The sequence below is a fragment of the Crocodylus porosus genome, unplaced genomic scaffold (assembly GCF_001723895.1).
Source record: "Crocodylus porosus isolate Cpor-Errol unplaced genomic scaffold, CroPor_comp1, whole genome shotgun sequence".
Classification (NCBI taxonomy): Eukaryota; Metazoa; Chordata; order Crocodylia; family Crocodylidae; genus Crocodylus; species Crocodylus porosus.
Window position 1 is genome coordinate 58,089,830 of NW_017728909.1, and position 4,733 is coordinate 58,094,562.

Genomic DNA, 4,733 nt, shown 5'->3' on the forward strand with positions numbered 1-4,733 from the left:
AAAGATAGTTAATGTTTTGAATGTGGTGACAGAAGGAGTGGAAAAACACAACAAAAAAACAGTAGTCACCATGAGGCATTTGTACACATGATGAAAATTGCCCTTCTTTGCTAGTTAACTGTGTTACAGTTTTCATGTACAGGGTTTTTTGCCCTTTTAAATATCTTATATGCAATTCAAAGCAAAACACATCCCAATGTATTTTAGTTTGGATTGCCATGAATTAAACCAAAGTGTTCATGGATCTATCACATGAAAACAGAAATTCACTCAACGATGTGTAATAAGTCCCTTTGTCCACCAGATGCCGCTGCAATTTTTGTGTATTGAGCACCTTCATCCATCAGATGTTGCTTAGAATTGCAAATAGGAGAGAAGGAGGATAGCTGCAATTTTTAGGTACTTGGATGTAATGTGTTTCTTCGAATGCCAGGTGTAGCACTCCAGAGGTGTTGCAATACACCCAGCCCAACATGAATCAATCTTTTGCTCACCTGCATGGACACCTGCATCCCTCCCCCCCCATCATGCCCTAGCTGGGTTGACAATGGCATTGTCACCTCTTAATCTGCCCTCGTCTCCATCCAGGAATGAAGAATCACTTGGCTCCCTAAAGTGGGGAGCATTTTCATTTGCTTTCAGAGCAAATGGCACCCTCCTGATCACAGGATTTTAGCCCATAGCCTCCATACACAAGCTCACCTCCCAGGCAAACCCATAGTAGCAGGCACCCCTTAATGAGAACAGCAATGGCCTCCACCTTCTCACAGCACTGACTGCATCCTGTAGCTTCCATGTTTCATAATTTTTTATCTTGTGCTGGCTGTCATGCCAGTTGTGATTGCACAAGCTCACCCCACAGTCAGACCCATGTCAGCAGGCACCCCTTAATGGAAATGATACCAGCACTCCATAATATGCCCCAGTTCAATTCTGGACTAAAGAACCAGTTGGGTGCCTGAAGGAGGCATGTTGGCTTCCTTTCATTTGCCCTTAAAAGCAAATGCCACCTGCTCTCTCACAGCCTGTTACTTCCCCTCAATCCTAACTGGGGACCCCTGGCCCTGCCCCTCTGTGCCATGCTGGTGCCAACTAGGGATTTACTGTTTTTTTCTGTTTTACATGTTTAACAGTCCTTTCTATTGGTGCAAACAGTGATAAGAACAAAGCCAGGGAGCCTGGCTGGATTTCCTAATGGCACATTGAAACAAAATAAAATAGGAAAGTTTTTTTTAAAATTAACCTTTACTGATATATTTACCATAATTTACATAAATTACAAAACATCACAGCATTACAAGCAATACTTTTCAACTTTTAAAACCTCAAGCAATAATCCACGAGTTTTATGACAACAACTTTTATTACAATAAGCAATAACCATAGGCATTGAATGTTTAAAATGACAAACAAGCAATAATAAATAATCAGCAATGATCAATAAGTTTCACTACAGATGAGCAATACTGTTTTCTACATTTCTGAGCTGGACTGCCCTTCTCTCTCCTGTTCACATGAATGCCTCTTGCCATGTTGCCCAGATGATACTTGGCCAGAGACACAATGTGTCTGTCTTGGTATCTTCCACAACCACACGATGCAGGTACTGATGGTACTGATGATCCTATCTGCCCAGGTATCATTAACAGGCTTTCTATGTGGTCAGTATTTTTTCAGCGGTAGCAGCCTAACAAGCGGAGCTGAAAATCAAGGAATACAGGGTATTATTCAATACTCAGTGAATCATATGAGCGGATAAGAAGCAGTCAGGAAAAACCACCGAGAAGGGATTACATGCCTGTCCAAGTTTTTGGACTGCAGGCCCTGAACAGCTTTAAACAATTGACCAGCAGACCTGGCATGCATTACCCTGCAATTGACCTGGTGCCCTGCACTGCCTAACTCATCAAGTTCTGTAAAGCAGTGTCTGATGCCAATCCAATCCTCCCCAACTGTCAGACCAGATGACAGTTGACTTCAAAACCCATCACCCTTCACTTCCCAGTCCAGCCTGATTGCAGGTGTCAGTTCAGATGACAGTTGACAAAAGTTCCCTGGGGCTTCACATACCGGTTGTGGAGAATGATGTCCCCAGTCTCTCCTCTTCAGTGAACTTCTCAAGGGCCAATACTAGTGAACTGATGCTGTCTTCCTCAGTTGAGGCAGCAGGACTCATGGTTGGATCCATAGTTGTTGAGTTCTCAGGAACAGAGAATGGCTTAGATACTTCTGATTGTTTCACCAGCAGCAGGGTGTAGTGGCTTGCGCAACTTTCAGCCTGCACAAAGAGCACATTGCATGTGGCCCAGGGGCACATGCAGCAGTGGTACGCTCTGGGCTTATTGGCGTCATAGGGGGTGACTGTCCCTGGAGCATCTCCCTGGCCACCAGGTCTGACCAGCTGACTTGCTGTTATCACTGCGCGGCCAATCTGAGGAAAGGCAGCAGGTGGCACTTGGTGCTGAGCATCTTATCTGTGAAATGTTGCAATGTTTTATAAAAGGCTTCTGTCTCTGCAGAGCCAACATCTGTATGTGAGGGAAAGTCTGGATCAGGGTTCAGAACACCTCAAGCTTGGCATCCTCAGTGGTGACAGCATGGCCTGGGGTGCAGATTGCAGCTCTGCTCCAGCTACAGATCATACTGTCACTGCTGCAAGAAGCTAGGCAAGCAGGTTGGTTGCAGTGCAGCTCCATGCCATGCCACACACTCTGCCAGCAGGGACAGCACTAAGGCTATAACCACCCCAAAATTACACATAGCCACATGCACAACTGGCATGGCCAGCACATCCAGGCTGGTCTCCATGGAAACCCCCAAAGCTGGGCTATCACCACACAGCTGCTGCTGGGGTCTCCATGGAAACCAGCCCAAGCCACGGGGCTGGAGGTTGCTGGGAAATGTAGTCCTGATGGAAAGAAAAAGAAACATGGATGGACAGAACACAGGATACCCGCCCCCCCATTGTGGTGCATTGGCTATGCATGGCGGTAATGGTGGTCCATCAACCACCACTTGTGATTGTCATGCTCCCCACACCACCCTGCACCCTTCAACCACACACAGCAGCCACCACCTACTGAGAGGCACAGCAGCAATAGATGCAGCAAAAAGTAAGTTTGAGGGGATGTGCCTTAGCACATCTTGATACTTAGTATTTCAGGGTAACTTAAGTCTTTTTTACAACTGCCTTCCATGCACAGTGTATGTTGCCTGCCAGAGCCATCCACCAGGCTGTGCTGCATCCAGGTTAATATTTAGGTATTGACAGACATAATGATTGAAGAAATCTCCTGTGGTAGATTTGATAGCCTCTAGCAGGGAGGCGAAGAAGGTGGTTTTGGGAGTATGGCCCAAAACCGGTCTTCTTTCTTCCCCTGCAGGACTCTTAGAAGAGCAGGGATAAAATAAGATTCTGAAGATTAGAGATAGAAGATAGACAGTAGAAGCTTATAGACAATAACATTAGATACAGTAGAAAAATACAAGGATTATAGAATAGAAATAGAATAGAGTAACATAGAATAGAATAGAATAATAGAGTAATAGAATGTAGAGTAATAGAATAGAATAATTAATAGAATAGAAATATAAAAGATAGGATAAGAAATAATAGCATATACTAGGATAGGTGATGGGGAAGTTTATTATTTATATATCTTGAATGCTACTTTTTATTTATGTAATTAATTATTTATGTGTAGTTATTTATTTATATTTTATATAAGAAAAAAAGAGCATTTTATATTTTTATACTGAGTTTAATACAATTTTTTTTACTTTTAAAGGAAAGCTTTTATATGAGAGCTGTGTGAAGCTTTGACGGCTGTTTTGTTTTGACACTGTTTTGACTCGTTTTGTAGCCATGTTGGCAGACCCCACCTGGCCTTTTTGAAACAGACCAAAGAACAGAATAATGTAGTGGGGCACATCACCCAGTGATGTGAAGATTCTAAACTCTTTTTCAAGACTGCCAGAGCTGCAGCCAAACTTATGCAACAAGATCTAGGTACTCGGCAGATGGCTTACTGTCTTCAGAAGCTCACACAGTGGGTGAGAAGTGAATGGGGCCTGACGGGGTCCCTGGAATACAGTAGGGCATGATAGGCCTTCCCCAACCTGTCTCTGCTATTTTGCTCTACTATTGGGTGCTCACTCTTCCACCTACACCTTACCTTGCTCTTTCTCTTCCATACTCACACCCATGGTAGCCACAACCATTGGCACTTTTAACATCAACAGCTGTTGAGATCCGGTGAAACAGGAGGCTCCCCTGGAGCTGCTGCACCAGAAGCGGCTGGCCATCACCTTCCTCCAGGAAACACATTCCAGTGAGCTCAACCAGATGGCCTGGCATGCTGCCTGGTGAGGCCACCTGTTCCTGAGCCACAGCACCAACCTTAGCGCCGGGGTCATGACTCTTCTGTTGCCACAACTACAGCATGATATGGGAGTGGCGTGGGAGGTTGTCCCTGGTTGCCTAATGACTGTCTAAGTCACCCTAGCACAACACCACCTGCTACTCAATGTTTACGCACCCACTTATGGCCAGGAGAGGGTTGCTTTCTTTGTGACCTTGTCTGCCCTCCTGCATGGCGCTAGTGAGGATGATGACCTGCTCCTCATAGGTGGCGACTTGAGCTGTACCATTGACACCTCACTCAACCGCACAGGGCCTGAGCCTCACCTGCCCTCACCCTGCAAGCTGCAGTCTGGCCTTGAGACTGCAGGCC

General features: G+C 45.3%; 1 long non-coding RNA gene across 1 annotated transcript; it reads left to right on the plus strand.

The window, feature by feature from the left end:
* Nucleotides 1–1,554: 1,554 nt before the first annotated feature.
* On the plus strand, nucleotides 1,555–4,416 carry LOC109308230. Its single transcript, XR_002100560.1, has 3 exons — nucleotides 1,555–1,565; nucleotides 4,042–4,049; nucleotides 4,337–4,416. It is a non-coding gene; the product is annotated as an uncharacterized LOC109308230 (long non-coding RNA).
* Nucleotides 4,417–4,733: the final 317 nt, after the last annotated feature.